Below are 17,588 nucleotides of genomic sequence, written 5' to 3'. Positions count from 1 at the left end.
AGAGGCAGAGAAAGAATCAACACATTATAAAACTCTCCCATGATTAACTGCTGTTCGGAAAATTCCGCCATGTCGCACAGAAGGAATTGTCACGTTGGTTAAAAAATGAGGTCATGATGTAACGTTGGTCATTATGATGGCTGCTCTGTCTTTTGCACCCAACTTGTGATGGCTATATTGTGGCAAGATAACAATGTGCAGTTGCAATGTAATGCTTTGACTTTGGATGACCGTGACTCAAACATCCATCCATGGAGCTGGAACATGTGGCCTGCCATACACGGAGTAACGTGGTAGAAACCAAGTGATCCGTCACACACAAGTTTTCATTAGTGGCTGACAGTCAACCGCTGGTTTTTCTCTGGTTCAAATTTTGAATCTCTTGTGAACAGCATCACAGATGTAACAGCCTATCAAAATGTCACATAAGATTTCATGAAAAAAAAAAAAAAAAAGTTTTCAGCCCAAGTCACCCAACCGTATTTGTGGTAGATCTTAACGGACAACCGACGTCTCCGGACAAGTTGTGTCCATAATTTGTAAAATGGCTTCAAATGACTTCTACTGAGCGTATTTTAATAAGATTCCACCGCATATAGCTATATTTTACGTTTTAAGACTCGCGCTGAATATTCAGGAAGTCTTGTTTTTGAGTTGGTGACGAGTCCGTACGTGACGTCACTAAAGGAACGCCCCTGACCGAAAAAAAAAAAGACATATTGTAGCAGTCCTTCCATCACGTCAATGTATTTTGCTGTACTTGTTTGGTCTGAAAACCTCGTGTTGCACCCAAAAGCCGCCAGAAGAGGGCGTCCAAGCTCCATGGAAGGAATTTATCAGCCTGTGGAAACGGGTTGATTCATTCCTCACGGGAGCTGGTCGCCATTTTTCTGCCTCTTTTCTGGGACGCTACATTGCAGTCCAGATGCCTCAAAATGACCCGGAATAAAAATATCATACTGCGTGTTTTGGGTATTTTAGATGCTATAAAACGTTTTTCTGATGTCAGTTAAGAAACAAAAAAGTGACGTCGGTTGTCCTTTAAGTAATGACCAATCACAGCTCACCTGATTTCTGGGTTTGGCCACAGGATGTTTGCGAATGGAGTCATTTTGTGATGTCATTTTCAGCTGACATCAATTAGCAAAATGGCTGCCCATGATTTGAATAAAAAAGGGGTGGGTTTTACCTCTAAACTAATTTGCTTTGAATCAGAATATTGTTTCTATACTAATATTTATAGATAACAAAAATGACTTTCCCTTTACTGGTCCAAGAAGGCAACTTACAAAGTGGATTTTTTTTAGTTAATTGACTGACTGATGAATCAGATTTTCTGACTTTATTCTGTCATCTCTGAATTTGCATCAGCCTAAAATAGTCATCCGTTTCGGTCATGCTCAATCTGTCACATTAGTTTCTCCGTTTTCTTTGCTTTGGACGCTGCACGATGATTCCCCACAGTCTCCACTTGAGTGCTGTGGCCCGGGTTTACGTTGTATTTTTATTTCTGTATTTATATTTATTAATGTAGGTGTTTGTATGTATTTATTTGTCTGCATTTATGTATGTATGTATGTATGTATGTATGTATGTATGTATGTATGTATGTATGTATGTATTTATTTATTTATTTTTTATGTATGCTTTTTTATGTATTTATGGTTTTTCTATTTATTTATTTTATTTATCTATTTATTTATTTATTTATTTATTCATTTTCATGTATGTGTTTTTATTTATTTGTACTTTTTATTTTTATTTATGTATTTATTCATATTTATTTAGGTGTTTTTATTTTTTTTTTTCATTTATTTATTAATTTCTTTGTTTGTTTATTTGTTTGTTTAATCTGCTATGTATGACCTCTGCTGAAATGACTATTCAGCTGGCTCGAATTAAATTCATTCCGCCATTACTTGAGCCAAGATGCACATTCAGATATCTGAAATCCTGTTTCAACATGTCGGAACCATAAAATGATGCTTGCATGCATCAGGTTGTGCTCACGCAATTCAAAAGGACATTCTTCATCATTGAAGGTGATCAAAGCAGGTCGGAATGTTTCAAGTCGTGCGGCGTTTCCTTTTTTATTGCCTGACTTCTTAGCTGTGGTGGTTGTCATTAAATTTTTTTTTAAAAAAGCATCCCGAGAGCAAATTCTGTGTGTTCTCCCACGCCCGACTCTCCAGCGGCTTCTTCACACCCACTCCCGGCAGGTTTTAACTCGTGCAACTTCTCTCTTTTTGCATGACTGCATGTGTACGGGAGAGGATTGAAAGTATCCGTCACAAAAATGTCTTTGTTCATTGTCCAAACCTTTTATGCCGTTGTCCTGCCTTGTCTGTGCGGCTCTCACCTGCTGCGTCCGTTCACCACAGCGGTGCAGGGATAAAGCAGGTGCATCTGCTCAGTGTGGTTGGACAAAGGGGTTGTCAGCGTATTCCTTTGAGGCCGCCTCGTTGTTTCTGCTGTTTAGGTTCATTCCTTATTCAGCATTACTGTTGCGGATAGTTTCATTTTAAAGGACAACCGACGTCGCTTTTTTGTTTCTTAACTGACATCAGAAAAACGTTTTATAGCATCTAAAATACCCAAAACACGCAGGCAGATATTTTTATTCAAATGCAAAACACCAATAAAAATGACTTAAAGTGTCCAAAATCTGCCAAAAAATTTGCTGCGAATTGGGCATTTTCAGAAAGTCCCGCCCCCAGTTCGTGATGTCACGCAAAAACGTCTTGCATTGCTGGAGAATCAAAACAATGGCTTCAGATTCGGAGAATATGCTTTCTTGTTACACATCCAGTTATGAATATGATTCAAATAGTTCTGAAGAGGAAAGCATACATGTTTGCAATCAATTAAAGAATTTATTCTGTGCCATTTTGAGGCAACATTGAGGGGAGATGTCTCAACGAAAAAGAGCCACAAAATGGCGACCTCCTGTGGCCACCTCCATTTCCACAGGCTGATAAATTCCTTATATGGAGCTTGGACGCCCTCTTCTGACGCCTTTTGGGTGCAACATGAGGTCCCCAGACCAAACAAGTACAGCAAAATACATTGACGTGATGGAAGGGCCGCTACAATGCGTCTTTTTTTCGTTCAGGGGCGTTCCTTTAGTGACGTCGCATACGGACTCGTCACCAACTCAAAAACAAGACTTCCTGAATATTCAGTGCGAGTCTTAAAACGTAAAATATAGCTATATGCGGTGGAATCTTATTAAAATACGCTCAGTAGAAGTCATTTGAAGCCATTTTACAAATTATGGATACAACTTGTCCGGAGACATCGGTTGTCCTTTAAGGGTATTTGTTGATGAAAGATGTCTTCATCGTCATCACCAAGACCTTTTGATATCAATTAAAGTTGTATTGTGGCAGAATAGTGGATGTTAGAAAACAAAAAAAGGAAGTGATTAGAACTTTTGTTCTATTGACTTCAAGATGGCTGCGCGAGAGTGGCTGTTTTTACAGCAGCTCATGTACAGTGTTTTGTTTTTCTACATCTTCTTTTCCTTTCCTCTTCCTTTCATCACTTTGCTGCTGTGAAATGTAATTTTTTATAAAAAAGTCTAATGTAATGAATCCCAATTTTTTATAAAAAAGTCTAATCTAATGAATCCCACTTTACATTAAAATGTATTTTTTGAATTTAAATTGGCATTTCTTGTAACGCATTTCAGTGTAACGGCACATTTGATTAAACTGCTGAACATGCAAATGTAATCTAGGGCGGCCATTTTGACTTACACACCTACTTGCTCAGGTAACTACGATCACCTTGTATCCGGGGTCTTGTGACATTAATAAAAATAATAATACATTTTATTTATGTGCGCGTTTCAAAACTCCAAAGGTCACTTTACAGTCACAGGATTAGCAAGCAACATAGGCACTGTGATGTCATTTTCAGTCGACTGCAAGTGGCAAAATGGTGGACCCCTCAGATGGATAAAACAATTTTTTTTTTGCTTGATTCATCTTCCACCAACGCAATATTAATCAGAATACTGTATTTAGACTGCTGGGGGGCGGGGGGGGTGCATAGAAAATCTTCAATGTCAATATCTATCTGTTGGATTGCACTGAGGGATCCACGCCAAGTTAATTCTGTAATCACGCCTACAACGTATACATCTGTCAATGTTTTCAGATTGATTTGTTGTGTAGGATTGGTATTTAGTTCCTGACGCCGACAAACACTCCGCCTTAACAAAACCCACATGCTATATGCTTCAAATCCATGTTTTGGGGCTGTCTGGTAAACATTGAAAAATGGGCCTCGCATCATTTTTATCTCAGGTCAACGTGTACACAGCTGCGTGGTAAAGAAAAATCACAATGCAGTACTGTATGCTTCCTCTTCACCCCCCCCCCCAACCCCGCAGAATAGCCACCAAACAAGTTAAGCGGTTCACCCTGATTCAGAATGTGACACATAAACAAATGTTTTATTGGGGAACAATGCGGCGCCATTGAAAATGGTGTCCTCGATTAGATTCAGGACAAAGTCTTGCAGCATTACAAAATAATTTTTACAGTATAAAACTGAGATTCCATAGGTGATAGCTGTGCGGGCATTTTTATTTGAAAAGAACGCACATAATGTTGTTGTTTTTTTACCTTTTCACCTGTTGGTGAATGTTGTTCAACCTGCTTGATGGCTGATAAAATCAACATCCGAAAACTAAGCCACATATTCAAGCCATGTTGAGTGAAAAACATCACGGTCAAGAATTCAAGCACAGAAGGGTATTTTTGCACAGAAGGGCTTTCTTATGTTTCTCTAAGAGGAGCAAGCGTGGAAGATGACGTCCCCTTGTTCCCCAAGGGTTTCTTTTTGCCTCGTCTTGAGCGGTTGCTATGGTTACTTGCAAGGGAAAAAAATAAAAGGTGGTAGCGGTTGGGTTCTGTCTGTGTGTATTGATTTAAAAAGCCAGCACAGGGTGCTTAAAGGTTGAAAGCGTAAAGTGTTTTTGATGATTGAAATACAATATTATTATTATTATTTTTATGATCGGATTGAAATTCCCATGATTTTTCTTTTCCCAAAAGTGCTTTAATTGTTATTGGAAAGCCATTGTCTGAATTATTTTCATATTTTTGATGTGAATGCTGGATTGCGCAGGGACGGTACATGCCTCCTTATTTTGTAACAAGGAGAGATGATGATTTCAATAGTGAACTAAGGTGAGATACAGCCTTTTTTTTTTGTTAAAAAATAGATGTGTGTGTGTATACAGATATGTGTACACTATATGTGTACAGTGTACAAAAAAAGAAGTTTTTTTTAATGCTGTTATCTATTCTCCAAAAAAAGAGAGTGCCAACTACCGATAACAATGTTCTTCTCTCGTTGAAAGACTACATTGTACTTCGCGGATTTCACCTATCGCGGGCTATTTTTGGAACGTATCTCCCGCGATAAACGAGGGTTCAACTGTGTATGTGTATATATATATATATATATATATATATATGTATGTGTGTGTGTATATATATATGTGTATGTGTGTGTGTATATATATATGTGTATATATGTGTATATATATAATGTGTGTGTATATATATATATATATATATATATATATATATATACAGTAAAGTCTCGTTATATCGATATTCTCGGGAGTCGGAAAAAATATCGATATAACCGGACTATCGATATATCCAATCCTGCGGCATGTAAATTTTCCCCTTGCGTTCATAGAAATAGTATCATAATAAGCAGTACTATCGATATAACCGATATCGATATAACGAGACTTTACTGTATATATATAATGTATGTTTTTTTCCTCGCTGTCATAATTTTTATTTGCCCCCAGTGGAAATATTATCATATTATCAGATTACAATGTGCATGACAGGGTTAAATTCATAGCAAATGGCTTAAGGAAAAACGGTTGTGGCATGATAAGCATGATAGTTTTGGCAGTTGAGATGGGAAATATGGAACAAAATTGACCAAAATCAATTTTGGAGAAAATCTTTGGAGACTGCAACCATGAATAAATCAACAAAGGGGCTTAATGATTTACTTCAAAGATGTTTGAAAGTGCTGTTCTGCCTTCTCAGATTTGGCTCCTTGACATGACTTTAAAATCTATTTATTAGCGGATTAAAGTGTCCTCTCGATACTCCGGAGATCTGTCTGGCGCTGTGCTTTTTTTGCATCATTGTCTGGATGACTTCCTGCGTCACGCTTTTTAATTCTGCATATCGTGTCCTCACCTGTCTGAGATAAAGTCGCCTAAAAGATGAAAATACATCTCTCTGAAGTGAGAAGTGGGGGAAGCTGTCTCCCGGCATTGTGCTGGAGTCTGGAAAGTGTAACATGATGAAGTGACAGGAGAATGAAGTTGTCTTTTCACACAATGTCCTTGCTGTTCGAAAGTATTTGGGAGAAAAAAAAAACGCTTTCAAATCTCCCCCGTTGACCCTTAGAACCTCACTGGAAATAGACATCAGCAAACATGAAGGATTCCAGAGCACTCACATTAAGTTCAACCACTGGCGATCATGTGCTGCGACAGCAAGACCCCAACAACGGTTGACACTGAATTATCCTGACCTGCAGCGACTGTACATATATGGCTTAAAGGACAACCGAGGTCACTTTTTTGTTTCCTGACTGACATCAGAAAAACGTTTTATAGCATCTAAAATATCCACAACACGCAGTATCATATTTTTATTCAAATGCAAAACACCAATAAAAATGACTTTAAGTGTTTAAAATCTGCAAAAAATTGAACTGCGAATTGTGCATTTTCAGAAAGTCCCACCCCCAGTTCGTGACGTCACGCCAGGACGTCTTGCATTGCTGGAGAATCAAAACAATGGCTTCAGATTCGGAGAATATGCTTTCTTGCTACACATCCAGTTATGAATATGATTCAAATAGTTCTGAAAAGGAAAGCATACATGTTTGCAATCGATTAAAGAATTTATTTCGTGCCATTTTGAGGCAACATTATGGAGAAATGTATCACCCAAAAACAGGCAGAAAATGGCGACCGAGCTCCTGTGAGAAATTAATCAGCCCGTTTCCACAGGCTAATAAATTCCTTATATGGAGCTTGGTCACCCTCTTCTGGCTGTTTTTGGTGCAACATGAGGTTTTCAGACCAAACAAGCACAGCAAAATACATTGACGTGATGGAAGGACTGCTACAATGTGTCCTTTTTTTTTCGGTCAGGGGCGTTCCTTCAGTGACGTCACGTACGGACTCGTCACCAACTCAAAAACAAGACTTCCGGAATATTCAGCGCAGAGCTAGAACACTCTCGAGTTAATAAATCTCCAAAAATCCAACGGATTATTCGTCAATGACAAGACCATGATAAATTGTATTTAAGAAAAATAAAATATAGCCATAAATACATCAATACATAAATAAGTAAATACATAAATAAGTAAATACATAAATATGTAAATAAATCCATCCATCCAAAGCTCTTGTTAAGTCTTGCCAGAAGAGTGGAAAAACTTTCAGCTATAATGTGTACAGGAGAAGAATTGTGGGGGACACTTTATTGTCTTCCATTTTCACTTTCTGGAACATTAAACGTGTCATGTCCATCGTCCTCGTCCTTTTCATCAGTTCAGATCTACAATTACAAAGCAGCTTTGGGTCCAAAAGAGCTTTCTTGTGTCAACAAAGCTCCTTCCCTTGATGGAAAGTAACTTTTCAACTAGCAATCAATCCCAAGAACCGTTTGAACCTTTTATTGGTACGAGTGCTTGTAAAATATCAAGAACGTCTCTCACTAGATCACATCAATAGTCGGCGTCCGGCCTCGCACGCGAAGGTAGAATGCCTCTCCTCACAGGAAGACTTTTCTGTCATGTCGGGAGCATGAAACATTCCTGCTAGTTCAAAGACTTGTGGAAATATTGTGGCACAGCGGAGGGCAGCAGTAGTCTGGCCGACTCTCCAGCATATTGCTCACCCGTGGTTGTACAAGTGTCTGATTTACGCTGTTGTGTAATTGTCATCCCCTTACACAAACTGACCGCTGTCTGCTCAAGAGTCGCAGTCACATAACTAAGATTTCATTCATTCATTCATTCATTCATTCATTCATTCATTCATTCATTCATTCAGTTATTTGTTTATTTATATTTATGTATTGATCTATTTAGTTAGTTATTTACACATTATTTTTCTTTTTATATGTATTTATTATTTTAATTAATTTATACCTCCATGTATCATGTTTACTTTTTAATAATAATAATAATAATAATAATAATAATAATGATAATCATAATAACAAGTATAATAATAATAATCGCAGTAATAATAATAATAATAATAAATCATAATAATCATAATAATAATACATTTAATTTCTAAGCACTTTTCAAAACTCTCAAGGACACTTTACAGTCACGGGATAAGAATTTAATTTTTTTCAATTTAAACAAATGTATTTATTAATTAATTTATTTCTACGTTGCCTCTATGGTGTACTTGTAGCACTACACATCGGGGTTGCGTTTGTGAGGTGGGTATTTATTTTTCTTAAATACAATTTATCATGGTCTTGTCATTGACGAAGACAAGAATAATCCGTTGGATTTTTGGAGATTTATTAATCTCTGCCCTTCTTTTAACTAATTCACTGCCAGACGATGTGCAAAAAGGTGTCCCACTCCAGTGCCAGGGTTTTTATCATTTTCACTCAAATTCCAGGACCCATAGAGTATTAAGTTTTAGGACTACATAAACATTCAATGCAGCGTCAAAAACCTTAGACTCCATTCCTTCATCAGGAAAAAAAGAGTTAATTCCTCAGTTATATGGGTCTGGAGTTATCTGAGCTTGAAATGGGGGTGGCTGTATCATAAAGTCACTTTATTTACATTTGTGATGGTCATTTATGGCTTGATGGAATGGCGTTGGAGGTCGAAGGTCGAAGGGAATTGCTGTTTGGAAAGAGAGGGCATTACATGACAACTAATTAAAGAAATAAGCTGTGCTCTAAAATAAAGTTTTATTTACCTTTTTGATGGTCGTTGATGGCTTATGGAAGGAGAGTCACCTTCCATAAGGACTGTTGGTAACTTAACCTCTGGTGCTGTTCGGTCGTGTGCTTCCGCCGAAGATCACTCCGCCAGCCGTGGTGGGTGTGTATTATGAAAATAGTGCTTATTATAAGGTTTAATTTTCATAAATTTGACGTTTGTAAGACAAAAAGTTTGTAAGTTGAGGTGTTTGTAAATTGAGGTCTCACTATTGTCGGAATCACATTTGTATTAGTTTCTGGTGGTCCGTCCCATTGCCCGCGCAATGCTAATCGTTTCTGTCATTGACACAAAACACCACCCTTTACATGAAGCCTGTCTGAATACACAATTGCACCAATCCCCCCTGTGCGATGCGTGGGCCCAGCACATTTTTCTTACATACAGCAGTCTTTACATAACTGCGGCACACACGGGAGATTGACATCTTTCCAGCACGTGGACACGTTTCGCTGCACCCACGTCGAAACAGCTTTCCTGCCGCTTGGTCGCACGTGCCTTTGCAGGGGGGGATTTAGCATGGAAGCCCGATATGAAATGGGATTATCGGCAAACCACGCTGTCCGATTAAATCAACTGGATAGCCGAAACATAACATGAAAGCTCGCACACAGTGTCACCCTCACACCCACTGGTTGACTTTCAGGGTGGATATGAAGTTATTTTTATTTGGCATGTACAGTAAAGTCTCGTTATATCGATATTCAAGGGAGTCCGAAAAAATATCGATGTAACCGGGACTATCGATATATCCGACCCTGTTTGCATGTAATTTTCTCCGTACGTGCATAGAAATAGTATCGATATAACCGGGACTATCGATATATCCGATATTGATATAACGAGACTTTACTGTATGTCCATCTACAGTACGGTGATGCATTCACTGTATGTATAAAACAAAACATATCTGTTTGTTATATTGCCGCCACTTTCTTTTGTTGCTATCAGACTGATGAATGACCTGATTCTTCAGTCCCCCCCTCCCCGCCCTATTTCCCCTCTACTCAAGCTTCAGGCACTATCTGACCTCTGAACTCCCAAATTCGGCCCGAGATCTGGCTTCCCAGAAAGTCGTTAAATGACAGGCACCGGTCACAGACTGTCACACGTAAGGTTCGGCCTGGAAGCAGCGCAACAAGGGAAAAGTAATGAAAGGATTCTGAAAGACAATTTGGAATTCATCAGTCTGTGATTCTGATATTTTTAGGCCAGCAGAGAAGGCCTTGCAGGCCCTGACAGCCCACCACCGATTAATTGGATTCTGTATGTAATATGTGGAAGAGATGAAACATTCTAATGGTTTCCCCAAATTCATAATGGCCACCGGAAAGGAAACCGTAACAACAATGCCGTGGCCCACGGCAAAGATAATAATTTGACACCCCTGATCTACGGGTTTCTCGGCTGTTACTAGTGAACATAGGCTTTGACGTGACGCGGCTTCACGGTGGCATAGCGGAGAGAAATGAAGAAGCTTTGAACTTGGAAAGTTGTGGCTGGTGTGCAGATAGATCCATTGTCAATCAAATCCTCAGCAGACTGATTTATGGCTATGGCTCTCATATTGGATCTCATTAAATTGTATACACAGGATTTTAATATCGAGAGTGTTTTTTTACGCATTCATCCAAGTGACAAGAAGTTGCTGGTGAGGCCGATGAAGACGCCTCATTGAGGGTCAGGTGTGGATGGTGTCCAGAAATGATGTTTAGTTCTGCGAGATTTACTTTGGCTCACCAAAGTCTCACATCTGGAATCCGGTGGATCTCTTCACATTTGGAATCGAATTCAACAGATTTATTTGAGCTCTGCTGTTTCGTTCGGAAGTCTGCGGCTTTCTTCACATCTCGACTTCTATTTTGATCACTCCTTTTTTTCTAGTCATCGATTTGGTTTCGCTCCCTAAGCCGATGTGGACTGCCGCGTTTGGTAAAAGCAAAGCATTTTGGAAGCTGACTTAACATTATTTTCAGTGTAACATGTTCCTCCTCTGCTTATTTAAGTGGTTTTGATTTCCGGGTTGGTCCTCGGTGTGTCATCATTGATCATGCGTCCCATCAGCCTTGAACCTCACTGATCCAAAAAACACGATGGCGCCACAAACCACACGTGTGATTGAGAATACGATCTTCCAAACAAGACAGACATGAATTTTGCTGTCAGAAACGGATGGATTCCCTTGTCACTGACTTTTTTTTGTTGCTACATACTCCAGCTTCTGCCTCAGATCTCCGTGGAATTCTGTAGAAAAACAAATGAAAACATTCCCATATGCTTTGTCAGCAGTGGCGCTCTTTTCTTGGATCCATAACCTTTCCCTCCCACCCTGCAATGTCACACACATGCGCTTTTTCGTACGGGCTTGGGGGGGGGGTGTCTCTTGTTGGATGGATTGCCAATCCTACCCAAGCGGCGGGGGGGTCAGAACAGCTGAGGCTCAGTCACTGAGCACTAATAGACGGTTTGTCTTGGGTGTAGGAAAGGAAGTATTATCCTATTGCATTGGAATGTGCGTGCAGAGTCATGGCGGGAAACCCAATGAGAAAATGTCGATCCCATCGGACTGACCAGATGCAGCCGGATGAATGAGAAGGTTGTGGCGGAGAGATTCTGGGCTGTAAAAGAAGGAGATTAAGATCCAAGTCTGGGTGAAAGAAAACAAGTACAGAATTTCGTCAACTTGGGAACAAAGGGCATTGTAGCCAAACAGCTGAGAAAGTGATTGCATCAACCCAAATTGTCTTTTGTTTATTTTGCTAGTTAATCAGAGATTTTAATCACACAGCTCATAGTTATGCCATTAAATGAATGTTCGCCTCTTTTCAACTTGGTCTGGTTGACAATGGAATTTTAAGATTCCATCACATGTTAGTTTACTCCAATTAAACAAAAGGCTTGGAATGTTGTTGATGCGTTGATGGTGACATGGTGTCATCTGTTGGAACAGCTGATCTCTTTCCGTTGAAACAAGAACAGACAGCAAAGATCGTGCCAAGACGGGATTTTTTCAAAGCTTTGAGGCAAACATGTTTTGAAAATGTTGTCAAGATGGATGCCAAATGTAAGATGATTCAGACTTTTGATGCTCCATAATCTCCTAACTAATTTTTTTGGGGGGGTGTCGATCACATTTGGTTACTCTAAAGCAGTGGTTCTTAATCTTGTTGGAGGCACCGAACGCCACCAGTTTCATATGGTCATTCCCCGAACCCTTCTTCCAATGACTGTGCCTACTAACTGCAGACTAGACTGAGGGGTGCACCTCTATGGCGGAGGATCCACCGAACCCCAAAGACCGACTCACCGAACCCCTAGGGTTTGATCGAACCCAGGTTAAGAACCACTGCTCTAAAGGCATTATTTCTCTGACGAGATCACAATTATTATGCTATTTCACGAGAATCTTTTTTCCTGACAATTTATTCTGAAGTGGTAGAATGATAAACACTCCATCTGAATATGGGCCAGGTGTCCCGACCCTTCTTGCCTCTTCATGAATCCTAATGACATTCTAAAACTCAAATGGACATGAGTGAAAATCTGTTCTTTGTCTCCATCTATAAAAGGATTTTGTCAAAGACCGGAAACTTTATCTTCGGTGTCACGGGAGGTACTCTGCTCAGGATGAATTGGCGAATCAAGCTGACCCAAATGGAACATGCTCCATTCAAAGAGGCAATGCAAACTGCTGTTTTAGTGTAAATGTTTATACGGACAAGATTTGTATGCTTTGTGTGCAGCCATTCTGTGTGGCCCCTTCAGCGGATTCCATTTCCTTCCTCACAACACACTCACAGGATAAGGAGTTGTGTATACAGCATCGTTCAGTCGATATCAGTCGAACATTTATCAGGTGACCCCTTAAATATATCCTCACTCATGATATAAACTGTTTTAATGTAAGAGGAAATGCGTCATTTCCGCTTCAACCTCAGTTTTGTGATGAATAAACCAACCATTCAAGCGGCTGCTCCCATTTTCATTCAGATTATGCCCGTAGCATCGGCAAGTCATGCGACACACTCAAAACTCAACTTACTTCTCCGTGTGGCCAGAATTTTACATCTTTAGTACTGGAGCGGTTTACTAGTATGTTGGTGTACCTTACGAAATTTCATTTGATCCAAAATATTTTACCGTTACTGTGTCTGCATGCATCACTGCGTGAAGTAATACTTTGGCATGGGTTATCCATGCTAGCTAAGTTGATGTAGCCCATCATAGTTAGTTTAAATGTATTTTAATGCCCCCGCAGGAATTAAAAAATAGAATACATGAAAACAAACACACAGTTAACACGTTCATTTACGAGCTGATGATGCCCATTTCTCATGCCAGATCACTTACTGCGCAGACTAGCTAACAGGTTAGCCAGTTAGTAAGTAGCCAATCCTACACAGTCCTTCTCCGACACCCATGTCACTCACCTTGCCTTTTTAAGCCACCCACACTACTGATACTACAGTTAATTGTGAGAAACGGCCAACCCCAGTAGACAAAAATGATCACTTACTTTATTTATTTTGGAATAATTGTGGTAGAATACTTGATTCTAAAAGCATAAAACGTAAAACTGCACATTTTCCTTTTTGTAAGTGAACAATGTTATGCTAAGGCTCAGAAACATGTTCTGGCGTTTTAGCAATGAAATGGGAGAATCGGGTAACTCCGTATTGTCACTTTAGCCAGTTGTGTAAAACAATAACGTTGTACTTCTTGTACGTTAGCAGTACGAGTACGAACGGACGCTTTGCAGTGGTGGCATGAATCCAAACTCCTGCGCTTGATCACCACCACTCAGTTATCCAACCGAATGCTGTAACGTTTTGGTTTTCTTGTTCTGAACACGCGGCTCTGCGTTGCTTTCGGAATTCTATTTTCTCTTCCCTGGATTTCTCCCGAGGGCTTGCGGGGGTGTAATACAGAGATGGTTTGATCATCAATTTGGCGTCAACGCTGTGTGGTGTGAACATTTTGTGTGGAACGAAGAAAAAAAAAAATCTTATAAGAAAAAGATTGGACTGAGGGCTGCACATTGGCAAGAACATAGTTTTCCACCGCTGTACAGGACGACCCCAACAATAAAAATGCTTCCCTCGTTCATCAAAACTGTTCATTATTATCATCGTATAGCCATATTTTTTGTTGTACAATTCATTAGACTGTGAATGTGTACCTAATGATTTTGGATTGGATTGGATTTGCCTTTATTAGTCTCGCAGTGGAGAAATTTACATTTCACAGTTGCAAATATGGGCTGTCATATCAACAATCTCAAACCTTCTTTCCAATGTGTTGAAAGAAGTGATTATCAATACCCAAAGTTTGATGTATTTTACGTTTCCAGGCTACTCGCCTGATTGATCTGACTATGTCTGGACTTGTTTGTGTTCTCGTGAGGTTCCATCCCGGCCAAACGCAGCCCACGGCTCTTGCGATAAGATGCCGTCAGCTGGCTGTAGGCGGGATGGACGCTAAGAGCACAGAAGTGAATTATGGCTGGGAACGGGACCTTACAGTATACGCCACAGGGGGTCTTCTTGCTCTTCGATTCTCATGCGTCAGTGTGCATTTCGACTTATGCTCAGTGACCGCAGGGGGGGCGGGGGGTGCAGTGAAGGTTAAAGAGGTGGGCCTTTGACATTCAGCTGGTGTTCAAGTACATTTTCTAAACCGCTGATCCTCACAAGGGTCGTGGGTGTGTGTAGCCTATCCCATGACATTCTAAATATTTTCATTTTGTTTACATTTCCCATAGAGAAAAATAACTTGATTGATTCGTATACTTTTTTCTTTTAAACGTGGAAGTCCTAATGTCAAATCCTGAATAATACTATCTGGGGGTGTCCCAAAGGCTTGATCTCAACTTGTCGCCTGCAATCAAGAAGTGCACTTTATTTCTCCCCAACTGCTTCATTGCGATGAATGATGTTTTAATTATGTATTCATCTCATTCACTGCCATTCTCAAATTTATTCGGTAATTGAAAATATGACAGAGCGCCATTCCCCAATTCATTCGGGTTTTGTTTTTTCTTGCTAGGGCGCCGATAAAACGCTGGCCAGACCTCTGGCAATGTTTTTTTCCGTTCCACAAGGGGCAGCGTTTCCCTTTTTAAATGTTAGCGCTTTGTTGCGGCTTCTGTTGTTGTTGAAGCACTATGTAAACCAATATATATTTATTGCATTTTATTTTGGACAGCCGCCCTCATTTCAAGGTCAGATAACTCCAGACCCATATAACGTAGGAATTAATTCTTTTTCTGATGAAAGAAGAGAGTCTAAGGTTGCTTACGTTGCATTGAATGTTTATGCAGTCCTAAAACTCAATATTCTGTGGCTCCAGGAATTTGAGTGACAATGACAAAAACCCTAGCACTGGAGTAGACACATTTTTGCACATCTGGCAGTGAATGAGTTAATGAACAGTACAGATATTTCAAAGCATTTTTACATTGTAGGTTTTTCTATTTTTTTCTTCTTCCAGGTTGTTCAAAAGCCCAGGGCCTTTCTGTCATTTCAATGATCCCTATGTTTCGACTTCGGTCTACCAGAGTCACATTCATAGCATCATTCAGTTTTTTTATCATTTCCTCATAACGGAGACGTGGGCAGTCGTTTACAGTGTGCGGTGAGCAAAGATGTAGAGCCACACATTCCTCTGGGTGTGTGAGTGTAGCGTGACCCAACATGATCAAGCCCCTGAGCTCGTTGTGGTTGAACGTCAGAAGTTTCTACTCCGCCTGGGCCACAGCTGTGACATCAAAACTGGTTAAAACTAGTAATGGGCGTATGGGAAAATATCGTGGGGAAATTAAAACGCAACAAATTGGCAAATCTTTATGTATAGTCGGCTGTCCATTTTCTGTAAGGGCGCTTGCCATCAATCAGTGTCGCCGATGAGCGGGTGGCTAGCCTAGCTTACTTTGGGCGTTCACCATTGACTGCCAGTCAGTCATTTGCAGCCTTGGAACAATTTTTTCTATGGAATCGAAGCTTTCAGACCACTTTTCATTCTAATAATATTGCCTTTCATCTTACAGTATATCCTAGATGTGTTCGACGGTAGCGCGGTAAACAGTTGTTAGCATGTTGGCCTGCATGTTCTTCTTGTGCTTGTGTGGGTTTACGCAACTCTCCCATGTTGGGAAAGAAAAACTATGAATAGCTGTTCGTCTATATGTTCCCTGCGTTTGACTGATGACTGTACAGACTGTACCGTGCCTCTCGCCAAAGTCGGTCCAAAAAGGCGGGATAGAAAATTGATGGATTTGCATTAAACATAAGATGCTACGCTGTGTTATAGAACAAGGGGAATCAGTACAATAGAACAACACACTGAAAGGCTTAAGGTAGTGTGTCTGTCTTATTCTCTCTACAAGTCATATAAAGTTATAAAAAACAAAATCAATGCTCTATTGCAGGGGTCGGGAACCTATGGCTCGCGAGCCATATATGGCTCTTTTGATGATTGCTTATGGCTCGCCGATAAATATTACATATTATAATACATATTGTCGGTTTTTTTCGCCGTTCATTTCCTGTTGGGGCTGCAGTTGGCGGAAAGCGTAATTTTGATTGGATGACACTCACCTAGAATGGCCGAAAGCGCCATGTTGATTGGATGATAGTGGCCGTCATGTTGAAATAGGTAAACGCCCCTTTAAATGAGCCCAACTTGTGCATTTCAGCGTGAAGGCACCGGAGCATTAGAGGAGAGAAAATGTTCTGATTCTAATTTGCAATGAAACAATACCATCGATGAAACAGTCGGTCGAATGTCAGTGACATTTTAACAAGCCCGATGTTAACGTTAGCATCAACATATTTCTGCGAGAAGTAGATTGCAGATAGCAAGTGTGGAAGCTTATGAGCCGTGTGCAGGCTAGCTAGCAGTAACTTCGCCTCTGGACCGGCAAATTGAATTTCATTCCGATCGTTTTCCTGGATTTTTACCAAACACGAGGAACGGAAAACCATCCATGTTAACGGTGAGTACTATCACAAAGTTATTTTAAATAATACATTCTGATATTTTGTTGAAAAGTGGCCGCGCGTGCACGTGTGTGTGTGCGCGACGCGAGCGTTTGTATGTGCGCGCGCGCCTGCGTGTGGCTCTCGCTGAAAAACATTTCTAAATATTTTACTTTTATGGCTCTCTTAGTCAAAAAGGTTCCCGACCCCTGCTCTATTGTTTGATGCCACTCTCAGCACAACTGCTTTTTTGGCGGACTACTGAAGATTGTCGGTGGCCTAACGTAAAGTGATGGTCCAGCAGATTAATAAAAGCCACACAAAATTGAAAAGGAACAATTGACCGGTTGATTCCTGTGCGAATCATTTGACATCACAAAATAAATGTGATTTATATACGCAAGTGATTGTTTTGGTGTGGTTAGCATTGATGCAATGTGTCCTATTTGGTCCACCAATTGTGAAGCTGACTGAAGTAGGGGATTGTGTTTTACCGTTGCAATGACACATTGGTTTCCCAGTATCCCATCAAAATAATATTGATGTTGTTATTTAAACATAAACGCAATA

General features: G+C 40.1%; 1 protein-coding gene across 10 annotated transcripts in view; it reads left to right on the top strand.

Moving 5' to 3' along the window:
• LOC148890017 (arf-GAP with coiled-coil, ANK repeat and PH domain-containing protein 3-like) overlaps window positions 1-17,588 on the top strand; it is a 61,853-nt gene that overhangs the window by 995 nt on the left and 43,270 nt on the right. The gene's annotated exons all lie outside the window — the stretch shown is intronic.

The sequence above is a fragment of the Hippocampus bargibanti genome, linkage group LG12, assembly GCF_051943395.1.
Source record: "Hippocampus bargibanti isolate YZ-2025 linkage group LG12, ASM5194339v1, whole genome shotgun sequence".
Taxonomy (NCBI): Eukaryota; Metazoa; Chordata; class Actinopteri; order Syngnathiformes; family Syngnathidae; genus Hippocampus; species Hippocampus bargibanti.
Note: the sequence above shows the minus strand (reverse complement) of the source record. Positions and strands in the feature narration are given on the sequence as shown.